Source organism: Canis lupus, chromosome 34 (genome assembly GCF_048164855.1).
Source record: "Canis lupus baileyi chromosome 34, mCanLup2.hap1, whole genome shotgun sequence".
Taxonomy (NCBI): Eukaryota; Metazoa; Chordata; class Mammalia; order Carnivora; family Canidae; genus Canis; species Canis lupus.
Genome location: NC_132871.1, coordinates 889,498 through 907,437, shown reverse-complemented (window position 1 = coordinate 907,437; position 17,940 = coordinate 889,498). Strand labels below are relative to the sequence as shown.

Sequence of the window (17,940 nt, the reverse complement as noted above, 5' to 3'; positions counted from 1 at the left end):
GTCATTTTAATTCATTTTGAAATTAGTCATGGTCTAATTGTGTTTTCTTACAAATGACAAAAATTACAGTTAATGTCTTCTCCCAATCTCTTCCTATTATACCATCTTTGGATCCCTGCGGGTAAGGTGTCCCCATCTCCATTCTCTTACAATCCATCCAAACCTAAACGAGAGCAGCAGAGCAGCGTCTCTGACTCTAGGGCATGTAAGCTGACTGCGTGCTAAAAACAACCACATTCTCCTTTGTGAGACCTGCCCCTTTGGCTCACAGTAAAATCCCTACCTTGGCTGCAGGTCAACTATCAGTCAAAGGACCATAATGATAACATTAAATTACGGCCAAAATAAAGTAGATTCCTTTCCAGGCCAATAGGAGAGGGAAGGAGAAAAAGATTATATATAACTCCTAGTGATAATTGGAATTCATCTTGATAGCTGTTTCCCCAGTCACTGTCATAATATGAAAATGCCCTAATTTTAGTAAAATTTTGAAATTTTAGAACTATTTATATTGCATAATTAATATGACTTAAGTTGTTCTTTTGGTTGAAGTATGTTCTCTAAACCTCTCCGTTGGATTTATATTTATAAACAGCAGCTGTTTAGACTGTGCTAATTCCTAATGTTAATTCCTTGCATTTCAGGTAGAGTTAAGCGGTTTCTCCTTTGCTCGTAGCTTGTAGTAAAAGATCCACGGATTATTGAGCTAACTTTTGAAAAAAGTATGTGCCAAGATTGCTCTGTCACATATCTCTTAAAATTAATTATATATATATAATTAATTAATTATTTATATATAATTAATTATATATATAGTAATCATCTTAAATTCGATCCAAACTAATGTGTCTCACTTTTAAAATATGTGAACATTTCCAAGGACATTTGGAGTACATTATATCTAAGAAGAGCACTAAAAAAGTAAAACCTTTGCATGCATGATGGTTTATCAATACATCCCAAGTTTCTGTATTTGTGTTTGGTTTTACCCACTGCAGTTTTTCTGGTGGACAATTATACGCTCTGTATATGGAGGAATTTTAATATTGTTTTACTCAGCAAACATATATTAAATTATAACCATATGCTATGAGATAAGCTAATCACAAAGATACTGAGACAACTGGGAGAAAGGAAGTGCATTTGAGCATAGCTATAAGTAAGGATTATGAAAGTATTGCTTTATTACATTTAATATATCATATTGTTACATTCGTTACGTATTATAGAGTATTATACCACAATACTACATAAGGTTTTTTAAAACACTTCAAACGGGCCATACGATAGGCAGAATGATACACCAAATATCTATGGAGCCATTGCTCAGCTTTAGTGTAATTTAATGTTTTCATGTCTTTGCTTCATATGTTTTTTAAAAATGAAGCATTACAGATAAAATCAAAGCTCCCGGCACAAATGTCTTGGATTTGCTCTCTTCCTTCTTTCCCCAGAAGTATTCACTAACCTGAATTTCTGTTTCATTATTGCAATTCATGATTTTATACTTTTAATACATAGGGATTCTAGAACAATACATAGCGTTAACTTGCATATTTTTATACTTTTGTAAACGGCATTGAACTTCATCTTTCCTTAATTCTTTTCCCATATCAATATTATGCATTTGAGACTTATCTACATCAAATTAATTCTAATAATTCCCAAATAAAAGCATTGATCTGTGAGAAATTCTATGCGTTTCCCTGTTGGTGTGTGGGAAGCATTTCTCTAGGGTGTCTTCTTGGAAGTGGGATTGCTTGGTAGAGTATAAGGTGAATTTAGTCTGCAACCTTTCCAGAGCAGCAGTACCAATTTATTCTTCTATCAACTTTGTGTAAAAGTCTATGTTTCTTTCCATCCTTGCTAACTAGTGTATTTTCAGACTTTATAGTTCTTGCCAAACTGATGAGCATGAAGCAATAAGCTGTTGTGTTGATTAGGGTGGAGAAATGGGTTCCTTTTCATAAGTTTATCAGCTTCTTGATTTTCCTCTCATGCATATATTTTCTGTTCATATTCATAGACCAGTTTTTTTTTTTACAAACTGTCAAGTTTTCTTTTCAGATTTTAAATGCTAAAGGTCTAAAAACAAAGGTGCCCATTGATAACCATCTAAAACATAGAATTTATAGAAGCTTTTATACTCCTTACCTTTGTCATGGGAACTAAATCAGCTAAAATATATAAGGCTTTAATAAAGCCTGGCACATGATATGCACACAAGAACACCTACCACTATCATCATCATCAATCGTTATCATCATTTTCACTATATTATTATTATATATCAAATTATCATATATAGGTATACCTATTTCCAGACTCCATGCTTAACCACCAATTATCTTTAGGTTATTAGATAATTGGTATCTTTTTTCTGTTCCTTTAATTTTACATTTCTGTATAATTTTATTTTATATGTGTGCTTTGTAAGAAGCGTAGTACAGGACTTTATTTAGTGTTTTCAAATCCATTTATTCCTAACTTTATAGGTAAGTGAAATACAGTTACTCAAGTGATTACTAATATACGTAGGCTTAATTATCTTAACCTTATTTTGTAATTTGTTTGATTATTTGTTATCCTCTTAATTATTTTTTCTTGCAGACTTTCAAGTAGAAAGTTAAGTAGACTTTCTTGTCTACTATTGACATGGTAACAGTTCTGTATATTTTCCTTTTTTTCCCTGTGATATTTGGAAGCCATTCTTTCTATTGTTGCTTTTTGACATAGATTCTTAACTATAAGTTTTCTGTCAAGGCCTAAAGTAATCATTTTTATTCTCCTGAACACTGTAAGTTAGCATGCTTTAATTACTCATCATGTGGCTCTTAATTTTAATATTTTTGTCTGTAGTTTCATGTACATTTTGATTAACATAAAAATGTAATTTGATTTTTCAGTGGGAATAAATAAATTCTATTTTATTTTCTTTCCCACCCTCACTCTACATTTCTTTTTGCCTAGTGGGCATTTTTTTTTCCTAATTGTCTATAATTATCCCTGAGTCACTGTAGTTCACAACCAGATCTAATGATTGTGCTTTATGGGTTCCTGCACCAAGGTGATGTTAGAGATACTGTGGATTAAGTCTTCAGGGCAGCGCTTGGCTCAAGTTATAGACTCCGGGCTGAATGCTCCCTTCCCCGTCTGTCACACGAGCCACCAGAACCTTGGGCAGAAGATCAAATGACTAGCATGTTGGGGCTCCTGGCTGGCTCAGTCAATAGAGCATGGGATTCTTGATCTTGGGGTTATGGGTTCGAGCCCCATGCTGGGTATAGAGGAGACTTAAAAACTTAAGCAAAAACACAGAACTAGTATGTTTTTGCAGTCTTATTTTATAAGTGGAAAAGTGCCAGCTACCTCCTACCTAAGCTGTAAAGCAGCGTTCCTGGTTTTGATTACTTTCAATTCTCATGTTTTGTTAAATATTTTAATGCCTTTTATCTCAAAGGGGCCAAACTATGGATGTACTTCTGTTGGCTTCCAGACCCAGACTCTTCAGCCTCACTTGCTCCTTTGCATTTCTGGTTCTCTTATTGGCTCACAGAGATACGTAACTTATTTTTGAGGCTGGTATGTCTTTTAGATATGTTCATGTTTTATTTATCTGTTTTTGCTTTTGCATGTACAGCGGAGAATAAGCGTCAAGAACCTGATGTGCCATTGTTAGCATAAGTCATGAATTGGTTCTTCTGAGTCCAGATATGCTTAAAATCCAAATTTCATAGGGATGAAAAGAATAATGCCTTATACTTAATTTTACATAGTCATTCATGAAATCGTGGGGTTAAGCACAGTTAATGAGGATGACTCAAAATAAATGACCAACAACTATTGATTAGTTAACCATATGGCTGTTATCAGGTTGTTGCTTTTTATGAGGGAGCGGTCTCTATCCTATTACCTGAAATGTATTAATGAAATTTTATGATGGCTATGAATATTCATTTATATGAAGGTGAAAATAATCATTTAGGGATCCCTGGGTGGCACAGCGGTTTAGCACCTGCCTTTGGCCCGGGGCGCGATCCTGGAGACCTGGGGTCGAATCCCACGTCGGGCTCCCGGTGCTTGGAGCCTGCTTCTCCCTCTGCCTGTGTCTCTGCCTCTCTCTCTCTCTCACTGTGTGCCTATCATAAATGGATAAAAATTTAAAAAAAGAAAAGAATCATTTAAAAAATACACAGTTTGGAAAATAGAATACTTGCCTTGTATTAACTTTTCAGAGATATGTAGTTGCTCAATAATACCAGTATATTATAAGTCATAGCAATGGCTAGATGAAAAAGGAAGAGTCTATGCTGTCCTAGTTAAAATTTTAATTGCTACTTTGATTAAGTAACAAGATTTAATTTTAGGTAAGGTCACATATTTATGCTTATTTTTTCTTATTTCCAAAATCAGATATAAAATTTTCTTTTCTAAACCCTACCCATCGTACACTGACCAATCTAAATTTATTCAACTTCCTTTAAATATATACTTACTTTCATTACTTGTTTGAGGCAACAAGTCTGCTACTTGTTAATAATGGGCTGTTTTATTACTTTTTTGTATTTTTAAATAATTTCTATACTATTAACCATGTCCATTTCCCATTATTACATTATATGCTTGGCAGCAATTATCTTGATTGATGTAATTATAGATAGGTACTGCTGCTGAATTCAGAAGTCATTAAAATAATACTTTACATGTTTCACCCCTTGTTTAGAACCCTTTAACATATATTAATTAACTCATTGAATTCTCAAAATGACAAGATGAGAAAAGCATCTAAGCATTCTTCCTGCAGTTTATAAATCAAATACAGTGACCTCAGATAATTATCTGTCTACCCACCCACAGCAATAATGGAAAGTAACATCCAGATAATTTGGTTCAAAACTGTTTTCCTTCAGACATTGCAAAAGCATTGAAATAGAAGACAAATGGCAACAGATCATAAGATGACTCTAAATTACAATGAAGATCATAAATTACTCGGGGTTTTTTTCATATTTTAATTCTAATGAAATTTTCGGTATATAGATGACCATCCTTTTTTTCCCCCCTATAATTGTTTCTGGCCCAATCCGTTCTAGGCCAGAGATGGTCCAAGAAATGTAGACTTTTCCAGTGGCATCTGTTGGTGGGAATCTTGCAAGGACTCAGGCCTGAACTGCTCCCAGCAAGTGTTCAGTAATTTAAATAAAAAGGGGTAGGTTTCAGTAATGAAAAACTGTAAACGTTAGAAAACTAGAAAAATAATTGGATTACTTGTAGAGAAAGAGTATATGTAGTTCTCTACTGAGAACATTGGAAATTACTTTCAGGCAAGAAAATAGATGGGTTTTCGAAATGCTTTTTGATAGGGAAAAGTTATATAAAGAGAGAAAGATTTATTCATTTGAGCTAGTTTAGCTGTAGTAAAGACTTTGGTTAGATTGTATATTACATAAATGATCATACACGTGCAGATATATAAGACTTCATGTAAAATAAAAATGGATATACCTTTGAAATCTAGGATGAATATATGTACGTGTATAAATATAGGTATTCCTAGTCAGACTGAAGAAAAGTATCACATATATTTTATACCCACATTTTTCAGAATGGATAATACTTGAAAAAACAAAAATGGAAGACCAAAGCAACTAGGCTCTGCCCATGTTAGATAATTGTATAAGAGTGGCAAGGGGCAGGATAAATTTGAAAAATTTATCATACAATAAAGAGGTTTTTAGTGTGAATTTCATAATATTATTAATTAGTTCATATTGATTTATATAATACAGATTTTAAAAAATAGTTACCTTCCCATATATTTTGAGGCAATAAAAAAATGAGTTAAATAACTGCATATGAATAATTTCTAGCTAAAATTATTCCAGATTGACCATATTTTCACAGCCTTCTCTTTCCTAATTTCCTTTATGGACTCATATCTAATGTTGAAGTTCATATATTTATCTTTTAGTCTTTATTGTTTTCCATTTGCAGTTCCATTTCCATTTTTTCCAGTTGCATGAAACTATGGGAACTAAATGAAAAAAGTGTCAGGCAATAAGATGTATTAAGTACAGTATGCCTGCGGATATAATATTAAACACAGATTCTGCTATTACTATCAAAATGAATATTAAAATAACAGTGCTACTTTGAGGGTAATGCTACTTTGGAGAATATTTTCTAATAAGCTTACCATAAAATGGCAGATAATTATACTGACCTCATAAGGTTTCTGTGGTATGTAGCTAATAAGCTATTGAAAACTCCATTCAGATATAAAGTTCTTCAAGACTATATTATAATCAGGATTATTGTCAAAAAACATCAAAAATGAATGTGGTTTCCTGACAAAATTAAAGTTAGCAACGAGAAAAAGAGAATCTAACTACACATTAGTTGGTTTTTCAAATAATGACCTTGCTTACTTGATGATAAATGCTCTGATCACATTCCCTGAAGAGGTTGGACATACATAGATTTAATGTCGGAGTCTGGGTCAACAAAAACAACTGCAGTAATTATCATTATTTCACCATCCTCACAGTTGAAACACTTTGAAAGATTAAGCATTAAAAATAGTCGACATTTAGAATACCAGAAAGTTCTTTGACTGAAAATGTTCCATTGGCCTTAAAGAAATGCAATTGGCATGTCTCATACCTACCTCAGGACACTTGTCAACACCCTATTTTGTCCATTAGGGCTGCAGAATAAGAATGAGAAGATCATTAATCAAATTGGTATCATGTGTATGTATATATAAATGACAAATGGTCGCGCAGCTAAGATTTAGATGACAAATGTGGAGAAAGCCCTAAAGCAATACTGAAAGTTATAAAGCTTTAAAAATTCAAAGGATGACCTTTAGAAAGATATTCCCCATATGGTTTTTAGAGGGCATAAATAAACATTAAAATCTAATCGTATTAGTACTCATGAAACAAAACTATAGGTATCAGACATGCTTATCTCAATCAAAATACAGGCAGAAGATTCATGCAACCTGTTAAACAAACAACATCCTAATGCCCTCAGTGTATGACATTTGAATTTCTTTAAAATTTTTATTTTAGATAATCATGACCCTGAAATTCGAATATTTCTATTTCAGCTCTTCTGGGTATCTGCCTCCGGAGAAGTCTGTCATCCGTGCTCCCTACCACCTTTGGAACACCCACCGCGTCCCTTCGTCAGCTCTACCAAGCGCACGGCCAGTGAGGCAGAAGCCGCTGGGCAGTAGCCAGAGCTGGAATTTTCCCTGGCCTTCATCGTGCTGAAATCCACCACCGGGGACACCTGGTGTTATTCGGATTTGCTTTTCACATCACCCGTTTGTGCTCTTGGTTTACTTGGGAAACCTAAACTACAGCAATATGTATTCCCACTACATTTTCATCATCATCCTCTGTGTCACCTCCAAAATGTGTGCTTCTCCACCGTCAACTGCTTCCAGAATCTAGATTCTATACTTATTCAAAATACATGATGACTATCTCCTATATCTCAGGGTAAAATTACCTTCAATCCTTTTTTGGGAGATTAGAATGCATCCTTAAACAAATATGCACACCCACGGTAGTGAGTGCATGTATGTGTGAGCATGTGTGAGATGTGGTGACTAGGAAAGGAAGCAATGGGGGGTAATTCCTAAGTTTAAAATAATTAGTGTGCATGTAAATATAGAGACTAGCCCAAATTATCATCGTATCTATAAAAAAGTTATGAGTGAGGCAGTGAGGCTCTGATGTCAGGGCTTTACGGACCATGTTGACCCTGAGAACAGTGGGGATCTCTTTCAGATCCTGAGAACTGAGTTTGTTTTTAACTATAAGGAGTAGCTACCTGTGCAGTAGAATTTGGGGAATTCCACATGATGACCTACCTCATGGTGGCACTGTGAGACATGGCCATCACGGAGAAAATAAAATGTATTCACCCCCAATTTATAAAGCGTGAAACATATATTTGGGAAAATAGATGATCTTTAGACGATTCAGAAGATCTTTAGGAACAATACACCAAAAGTATTGTGTCTTTAAAAATATATAAATGAAATAAATTAGCATATGAAAAATTTCAGGTTTTTCTCTATAATTTTCTGATCCATTTTTTTTTAAAGATTTTATTTATTCATTTGAGAGAGAGAGAGAGAACACAGAGGCCAGGGGGGAGGAGCAGAGGGAGAGAGAGGCAGACTCCTCCCTGAGCAGGGAGCCGGATCCAGGGCTCGATCCCAAGACCCTGAGATCACGACCTAAGCCGGAGGCAGATGCTTAACCAACTGAGCCCCCCAGGGGCCCCTTTCCGATCCATTCTTAATGACACTACACTTTCCCTCAACAACAGTCACAGGTTTCTGCGATGACTACCTTAAGCTCTCCCATTTCCATCTCTTACATTGGCCGCGACCTTCCTTCCCGTGCTTTCCATCTGTCCGACCATTTCACCCCTCGGTTTGAAAATTCTCAGTGACTCCCAAATGATACAATCAATGTTAAAATCCAAACAGAAACACATACACACTCAACTTCTCCCTTGTTTAATAAGAATACACGTTAGCCGGAATGGGATAAACCATTCTCCCTCTTTCATGGTGTCACCGGCTCTCCCATGGGTCTGCTGTCTTCCCTGAACTCTTCTGTCCATCAGATTCCATTTTTATTTTCTAGTCATAGCCATCGTGGTCCCTTCAGATTTTTCTCCAGATCATGACAGTTGAGCTTCAATCTCCATCGCTCACTGGCCTCTTCTTACTGTATTTCTTAGCTCAAACTCACTGGCTCAGCTTGATGATTCGCACAAAATAGTTGCTCTCTGAGAACACGGAAAAGAGGCAGCATCTTATGATTAAGAGACATGACCTGTAAGATCCAGCTTAGCAGGCCTGTGGGCAGAGCAGGGGATCTGAGAATATAACGTGGAAGGACAGGCACTAGGGCTGGGTTCAGTCGGCCCGGCTAGCTGTTGCAGGCTGTGTATTCTTGGGCAAGGTTCTTAATCTTTCGTTACCTTAATTTCTTCATCTATATCCTGGTGATTCTAATAAGATCGATCTGGGATGTGAGAGTGATCTGGCTGCAATATCTTCCACCCTCGGTGTCCTTGTCTATGGACGGGGTTGATCATGGCTTCATTCATCTGCTCTGACTGGCGAGGCCGACGTCCCCTTCTTCCCTTACACTCCGCATGCATCCCTCCAGGACACGTGTACTCGATGGGAGAGGATGGACTTCCCTGATAAGAAAGAATGGTTCTTGGGTCAAGGGTATGTGAGAAGCTGCACTCCTCTGCAAGGACCTCCAAACAAGTTCCCTAAAAGGACCAACTTCATAGGACTATTCTAAGCATTAAATGACCATACATATAGCGCGTAGAATAATACCAACCCCTAATAGGCACTATAAAGTGTTAAAGGTCAATTATTTTCTAATTCCATCAAGGCTTAGATTAAATAAAACCTCCAATCCAAACTTATCTGCAGACCCCACTCACTACCATTCCTGGCACAACTAAAGCACAACTATTATTTTTTCTCCTCTGGGATTGTCCTCTATTGTCTCACCATTGTAAGCTTTCTCTCTCATCCATATTCTTCTTTGCTCCTCCTGCCTGGGGATAACACATATCAAATATTTGTTTAATTTAACTCTTTCCAGTGGAAAACCCAGCTTTGAATTAGGAAATTTTGCCAAGTACAGTACTTTCACTATTTGTAGGAGGTATGTTTAATATTAAAGAGTGTGATTAGATCTTTGCAATTCTTTTTTTTTCCCCAACTTGAAAATTGCTGATCTGAAAATGGAAATTCAACACTCATCTGGCCATTAACCTCTCTCGTAGGAGTTTAAATGTTCTTTCTTCTTTATTAGATGAAGATAAGAGTTAATATGCACAACGAATCCTGGCAAATTCTAATATTCCACCCCATTGGGCTCCCATTACAATAACTTTTATAGGAGATGTGCTGTTGTTTAAATTCAATGAATAATTGGAATAAAATGTCCAACTTACTAGTTAAAAAGATTAATTACTTGAACATAGTTAAAGAAGAGTATTAACTCTAATGTAGTCGTTGAAATTGTATAATGCTCATTACACTTTATATGTAATGGTATGCAAGTCTCCTGTCTCAGGAGGTGTTTGTTTGTAACAAATGCTTAGTTCCTAATGCCATCCATCCTTTATTTTTTTGTTGTTTTTATTTAAATTCCAGTTCATTAACATACAAGGAAATACTGGTTTTAGGTGATTAACATACAAGGAAATATTGGTTTTAGGTGAAACCATCCATTTTTAATTTTTAATTTTTTTAAAAGATTTTATTTGTTTATTCATGAGAGACACAGAGCGAGGCAGAGACACAGGCAGAGGGAGAAGCAGGCTCCATGCAGGGAGCCCGATGCAGGACTCGATCCCAGGACCCCAATGTCACACCCTGAGCCAAAGGCAGACGCTCAACCGCTGAGCCACCCAGGGAACCCACCATGCATCTTTTAAAAGGAGGAAATAAAATGGCCAAGCTGTATTAAAAATACAAATTGCAAGCTGTCCTAATCGTTAGGAAGATTCTTTATTGCATAACTAACCCTGTAGTGGTCAACATGTTGATTCTGACCACTTCTTATTTTGGAATACAGAACATATTTTTGGTACTTCTTGAAAAAGAAGTTAACCTTTTATTTAGATAACCAAATATTGTGAAGGCATCTCATTGTCTACAGACCCACCTGACTTTTTACCTCTCACAGGTATAGAATCCAAACTCTTCTTCACATCAAACCATTGGTTGATTTTAAGAAATGAATTCTTATGTGACAAAACTTAGAATGGATAAAATCTTGAACAACTGAATAGTAGTGGCCTATAGGAGAGAAATCTCCCATCCGGTACAGGATATATTTAATTATTTAAAAGTGAAAATCCCATTATCAATTCATCTAACATAAGCAAGCAATACACTCTGACTGCAGTTAACCTAAACAGAAAAGTGAGAATGGCATAGGGAAACTGAGGCAATTGACAGCAAGCCTGTAATACAAGCCCATTGCAAGAGCCAAGTCACAGATTAGTCAGGATTTGACCATTTTCCAGCTGGATGCCCACTGCTGCCACCAAAAACGTCTGAACTCTATGAACACACAGCTAGACGCCCTCCTCCCCACCACACTCTCCACTAGACTGAGTGAATCACAAATCATTCCTGTAGACTATTGTGAATTTTTCAATATTAATTACAGTTACAAATACCATTCGGTGTGTGTGTGTGTGTGTGTGTGTGGTTTGGGGACTTTTTTTAAAATTATTTTTCCAGGCAGCCCGGGTGGCTCAACAGTTTAGCGCCACCTTCAGCCCAGAGCCTGATCCTGGAGACCCGGGATCGAGTCCCACGTCAGGCCCCTGCATGGAGCCTGCTTCTCCCTCTGCCTCTGTCTCTGCCTCTCTCTCTCTCTCTCTCTCTCTCTCGATCTGTCTCATGAATAAGTAAAGAAAAAAATCTTAAAAAAAATTTTTTAATGAAAAATACATTTTTCCAACTTTTATAATCTGTAACTAGCTAGAGAACTGAGAGGTAATCTGGAGGAGAAAAAACAATATTTAATTGGAATTTGTGTCTCAATGGCAAACACAGTCAAATAATTCAGTAAAGATTACAGTCAGTCGTCATATACATATAAACTTATGACTCGATACTGACCAACAGAACCAGGGAAGAGATGGCTTTTAAGATATGTGAATCATAAAAAAGAAAAAAAAAGATATGCGAATCATCTTTAGATCAATATATCTATTCATATAGATCCATGAATCATGTATAAAGAACAGTCATATTTGCTATACCCAAAGGCTTACAAAGGAAGCAATGAGTTTAATTTTAGAGCAGTGGTTTTGGAACAATAAGTCGTTTGTATCCTCTGCTGTTGTGGGGAGGTCGTCCCCTAACAGCAAAATGGGCAGAACCACTCCAGTGTGGAACTGGCAGTTTTGTTCTCTATCCGTGTCCAGGCCCATCGATCTCAAGTGTTCAGGCAGCCGTTCGCCACCAAAATATTAACAATTAAGCTCAGCTCAGCGCAGTTCCGGTGCCAATGTTGGCTGATGCGTGTGTAACAGAGGCGTATACCAAGATTTCAGTTGTTTGTCAATAGTGTAAATGAAGACTTTGCTTAATTAGGCAATAATGTTTAAATTCTGAAGAACATTTCCTCCATTTTTTTATTTTATTTACATTATGAGATTTATAGAATCCACACCCTCTTAAGTTGACACTTTATTATTAGCATTTTAACCCATTACATATAATTTGAGAATTTATTGAGTTTATAATTTATCAAGATATTCCTACTGGGTGTATATATCTAGTTTACTCATGAGTTAAGATGAAGATTCCATTTTTACTTCATCTTTCACCAAAATAAATTTGAAGAAGATTAATGAATACAATAATATTATAGGGATAGTAGTTTATATGTTTACGTACAAATACAAAATATTTTTCAATAACTGGTTAACTTGATACTTTGTTAAAATGTATTTTATGAAGTAGTAAGAAACAAATATAAAATAAGTCACTAAAGTGTGATTCTGGATCTCTTTCGGGCCAGGGTCCCTTTGAGAATGTAATGAACATATAAATATACATAATTTGGAATTAAATTAAATTAAATCTGAGGAGCCAATTATCTCAGTATTTTAATAATGCACATACATGTATATATGCTCTCAGTTTCCATCTGGTGCAAACATTTATTTTGCTGAAAAACAAAGACATATTAGGTTCCTTTTCCGTAGCCTAAATGGATTTATACTTCAAATGGATAAAAGCACAAAGTAAATAACTAATACAATTTAAAACTTCCTATCTTTTCCCAGAAAATTAAAACAAAGTGTCTAATCAGTCCAATGTGTTTAAATGGACTAAACCTGATTTAATTATGTGGTTTCTTTCTTTTTAAAGTGTGGCTTGATACAAGATGTGACTCATTAAAAGTTCTGATATACCCTGCCAATAAAGCCTAGCAGATTGCACATTAAAACCAGGTAATTAAGTTAATATACAAGACACATAAACTCACACATTCTATTTTGAGTTTCTAATCAATCAGGGACCAAAAGTAAGACAAATATTTGAAGCCGAATGCTTCAAATCAGCATCCACACATGCTATATTTAAAAAAGCAAGCTTATTTCATTATTTTAGTGCATGTAACACTGTTAAATGCTACATCACAGAGGAAATTTTCCCTTACCTTGTAAAAGGAGGCATTCATACTGAAGCACGAATCACATTATTAGCATTGTTCAAAAACATAAAATCATGCCTAGCAATCAGGATGGTAGCATATAAAAATAATACAAATGTGTTTCCTATTCCTTAGACTACAATCTAAAATAGTGACAAAAATATAGAGAGCTACTATAATGTATGTATGTCTGGAACTTTAACCAACAGGATTTGAATATTCTTCCAATTTGAGAGGAATATGTTTTGAATTCCAAGACAAAAAGCCAAGGAGTCACATACTGTCTCTCTTTAACCCCATGCGACTGAAGTTGTACTCAATTATACAGAACCTCTGCTCAAGTAATTGGTGCTTATACTCGGGATCTTAGCGGTAAGGTGAAGGTTTGGGCAAGTTTAGAAGCAACTCGGTGGAGTCAGGGAGAGTCCACTTGCAGATCCTCCTGTGGCTGTCCAATTATTCTGACCAAACATGTATTGGGTTATGAAGGTAGCTGTGTCTTGTGTTTTCCTCCCCTTGTATCTGCTAAAATCCCAATTCTGATTTTCCAGGTGTGTTGTTTCCAAGAATCACACTATATCCATCAACAATTTCATATGGGACTTAATTTAGAAGTGTTTTCTGTTACCTCAAACTGAACAGTCTTACTAATACATATTTACAGGATAAGGAGAGCAAAGATACGTGGCCATCATATAAAAGAGAACAGCAAAATAAATTATATGAAAATATAGGATAACACATTTCAAGAATAAATGGTAAATATAAACAAATGGAAAAAGATGAGAGAAATAACCTTATAAAATGTCCTTGCCTATAATAAACTAAGCAAAAATTATTAACTCCTTTATGACCTATCCAGAAGATTTTCTGAACTGAAGTCATGGTAAACATTATTTAAGGTGAAAGAGAATGATAATCAGAAATTTTGGTAGTCTTTAAAAGAATATCTCTAGGCATATGACATTACTTTGAGAGAAGGAAAAAAAATAAAAAATGGGAATAAAGAAAAATTGACATTAGGCTTCCTGGGAAGAAGTTCAGGAAATTGTTTGTATCTTTAAAAAAAAGAAAGAAGAGGAGAGGAATGCTTATTAGGAGGATATGGTTATAGAATGAGGACCTGGGACTTGATTTATAGTGGAATAGGAAGACGGAAATAAACTTCCAGGAGCTAAGAGTTGATGTGTTCAAAATAACCCGGTCTGGAACACCTGTGGCAGTAGAAACAAAGGTGAACTGCTAGGGCGGGGGCTCAGTGGGTGAGGTGAAGAGTATTATAAAAATCTCTAGTGAAGTGACCATTTCAGAAATTGTTTTACAAGAAATGACATCTAGGGCAGTGCTGAGGATGACGGGGCAGGGAGTGTCTGGGGAACTATATGAAGAAGCAGTAGGATGTTGAATCAAATGTATATGACAATCAAAAGGGAGGTGTACTGAGAATCACTTTGTGTCCTTGCCTGAGCTGGTAGCAAAATGATACCCTTCCATCTGGTTAGATGTTGTACAAGTTGGAGAAAGTCAAGGAAAGATGTGGCGGGAATTGATCTTCATCATGTGTAGTTGAAGTTGACAATTGATCAATCCCCTCAAATCTGAAGTACAAACAATTGATCACCCCCTCAAATCTGAAGTACAAACACATGCTATGGAGAGCTGGACACATAGGGATCCCTGGGTGGCCCAGCAGTTTAGCACCGCCTTCGGCCCAGGGCCTAATCCTGGAGACCCGGGATCAAGTCCCACGTCCAGCTCCCCACCCCACGTGGAGCCTGCTTCTCCCTATGCTTGTGTCTCTGCCTCTTTGTGTGTGTGTGTGTGTCTCATGAATAAATAAATAAAATCTTAAAAAAGAAAAAAAAACTGGACACAAAACATGAATGTGAGGTAGAATGAGGGGGATAACATTTATCAGACTTGAATTTGACGGGTATGATGAGCTGTGGTCGCTCAGGCTTCAATACATACCCCATCCTCTGGCAGCTGCATGGGGCATAGCCTTCTCATATAGAAGTAAGGGGGAAAATGATGGTCACAAAGTTGAAATCAGAAGACCAAGATTCATTAGACGAATAAGACTAATAATACTCATTGGAAGAATAAAGATGTTCTTCTTATTGTTAAAATCTGTTAACTGCAGATGAACCTGAAAGCTAAGAAAGTAATGACTTCCTTCTGCTTTTGGTGATATAAACTGTCCAGTCAAAGCAATATTTTGTTTTTAAGCATTAAACTTAATATATAAAGTCCCCAACCAAAGTTAACTGTGTATCCCGATTGAATATTTTATCTTAATATTTTTAATACACAAAGGTCACCTTGGATAACACACCCAAAAGCATCTGTTATTTTCAGTGATCAAAGTTTTAACCACGTTGAAACAAAAAGGAGAAAGAATTTCATTCCTTAGTACTAAGAATCCCTCACTCTTAATTGAAATAAGTAAGCTGACAATAAGGTGAGGGCACCGTCTTCGAAGTGGAAGATGAAAATCTCTAAAAGAGGATGTATACCTTTTTATCAGCGTTTTTTGTGTGTAATTGAATGTGAAAATCCTCCTGTGGGAGTGTAGAAGAAAATATCCAGGAAAATGCCAAAGCGGGGTGAATGGACACAAAGGAGAGACATTTGTTTTATATTGTTAAGTCAAGGAAGTTTTCTTCCAAAATATTGCAATAAGCTGTATCCTAAAGAATAATTAGTAGCCGGCCAAATAAACGTGGCCAAAAGGACATTCAAGATAAACCAAAGTATATGTGTCAAAGCTTTAAAGAAAAAAAAGAGCAGGAGGGCAAACTGAAAATTGAGAGGAGACTAGAGTGTAATGAGGAAAGAGAAAAAGTGGCTTCAGGTAAGTAGTTACAGGTAAAGCCTGAGAGAACATGTAAAGGATTTGAACCATTTCCTGACCAAAATAAGAAGTCCTTGAGAGGTATGAAGTTGAGGTTACATATGAAAAATGGGAGAGGAGAGTGAAAATGGAAGCAGGGAAACCAGGAAACACGTGGCTGTTCCCAGAGAGGTGGTGGCAACTTAGATTGGGTAATAGGAGTGAGAATCAGAGCAGGGGATGGATTAAAGTTAAAAAATTACTGAGGGATTTCAAGTCAGAGTTCAGAAGAGGGACAAATAAATGGTGGAGGACAGTCCCAAGATTTCTGGCCCAAGCAACTGAGTGGGGTTAAGGTGATGGTAGTAAATGGATATCAAAAATTCAGTACTGAGTGTGGAAAATTTGAGATGTTTGTAGGTCATATGTGTGATAATGTAAGTAAACAGCGGGATATACGAGACCAAAAATGAAGAAGTATCTTCACTAGATAAATAAATTTGGAAGCAAATATATGCAAGGCTTTGAGAGCTTATCAGAATGGATGAAATGAAAAGTAAAATGCAAAGATAAGTATGTCAAGGTTTGAGCCCCAGCATCACAGGAGACGATTAAAAAAGGTCAGACGGGTAAAAGGAAAGCCAGGAGAAGGTGCTACTTCTTTTCATAAACAAATAGAGTGTTTCTAGAATAGATCCTTAGGCCCCAAGGAAAATCTCAATGAATAATAAAATCTAGAATATGTTTTTAGTAAACTGGTGTAAAAGTATCAATTAATATCAAAATCTCAAAAATATAATCCAAAAAGAAAAAAATTGATAAGTTGGACTTTTAATCAAATTAAAAAGTTCTATATATAAATGCCATTGTTCAGAGAAGGAAAAAAAAAAACATAAATTGGGGGTAGATATTTGCAAAACATGCTGTAAGTGTTAAGATGAAAGCAACAGAAACTTATTTGCTGCTGACTGGAATGTAAAACGGTCCAGGCCCTTGTAGAGGCAGTTTGGGTGTTTCTTACACAAGTAGCCATAATTTTATCATAATATTTAGCAGCTGTGCTCCGAGGTATTTACCAAACTGATCTGAAGCTTTACGTCTCCGCAGAAATCTCCGCGTGAATGTTTATAGCAGCTTTAGTCCTAATTACCAGAAACAGGAAGCAAGCAAGATGCCCTTCGATAGGTGAGTGGATGGGTTGTGGTTCGTTCACACGGTGGAATGTTATTCAGCAATAAAAAGAAATTAGCTACCAAGGCACAGAAAAAAATATGGATAAATCTTAAATGAATATTGCTGAGTAAGGAAGCCAGATCAGAGGCTGGCTTGATGGCCAAGTATGTGATGTTCTGGAATAGGTAAAAATTGTAGACAGTAAAGAGATCTTGGTTGCCAGGAGATCAGATGGCAAGAAGGAGGAAAATGGACAGATGAAGCACAGCAGATTTTTAAGGCAGTAAAACTACGCTGTATGACACCTTCATCATATGCATATGATACTACCCCCTTTTTCAAAATCCTTATGGCTTTAGAGCACAGAGTAAACCTCTATGCAAATTTTTAAAAAATAATTAATAAATAAAAATTCAGGGATCCCCGGGTGGCGCAGCGGTTTAGCGCCTGCCTTTGGCCCAGGGCGCGATCCTGGAGACCCAGGATCCAATCCCACGTCGGGCTCCTGGTACATGGAGCCTGCTTTTCCCTCTGCCTGTGTCTCTGCCTCTCTCTCTCTCACTGTGTGCCTATCATAAATAAATAAAAATTTAAAAAATAAATAAATAAATAAAAATAAAAATTCGGAGAGTAGGGAATCTTAGCATGGAATATAGAACATAACTGCACAACGTAGCCTTATTAAAACTA

General features: G+C 36.2%; 1 long non-coding RNA gene across 1 annotated transcript in view; it reads left to right on the top strand.

The window, feature by feature from the left end:
- LOC140624191 (uncharacterized) overlaps window positions 1-7,502 on the top strand; it is a 40,727-nt gene extending 33,225 nt beyond the window's left edge. The window contains exon 3 of the long non-coding RNA XR_012023703.1: window positions 7,115-7,502. This is a non-coding gene — a long non-coding RNA (uncharacterized lncRNA). The remainder of the gene's footprint in view (window positions 1-7,114) is intronic.
- Window positions 7,503-17,940: the final 10,438 nt, after the last annotated feature.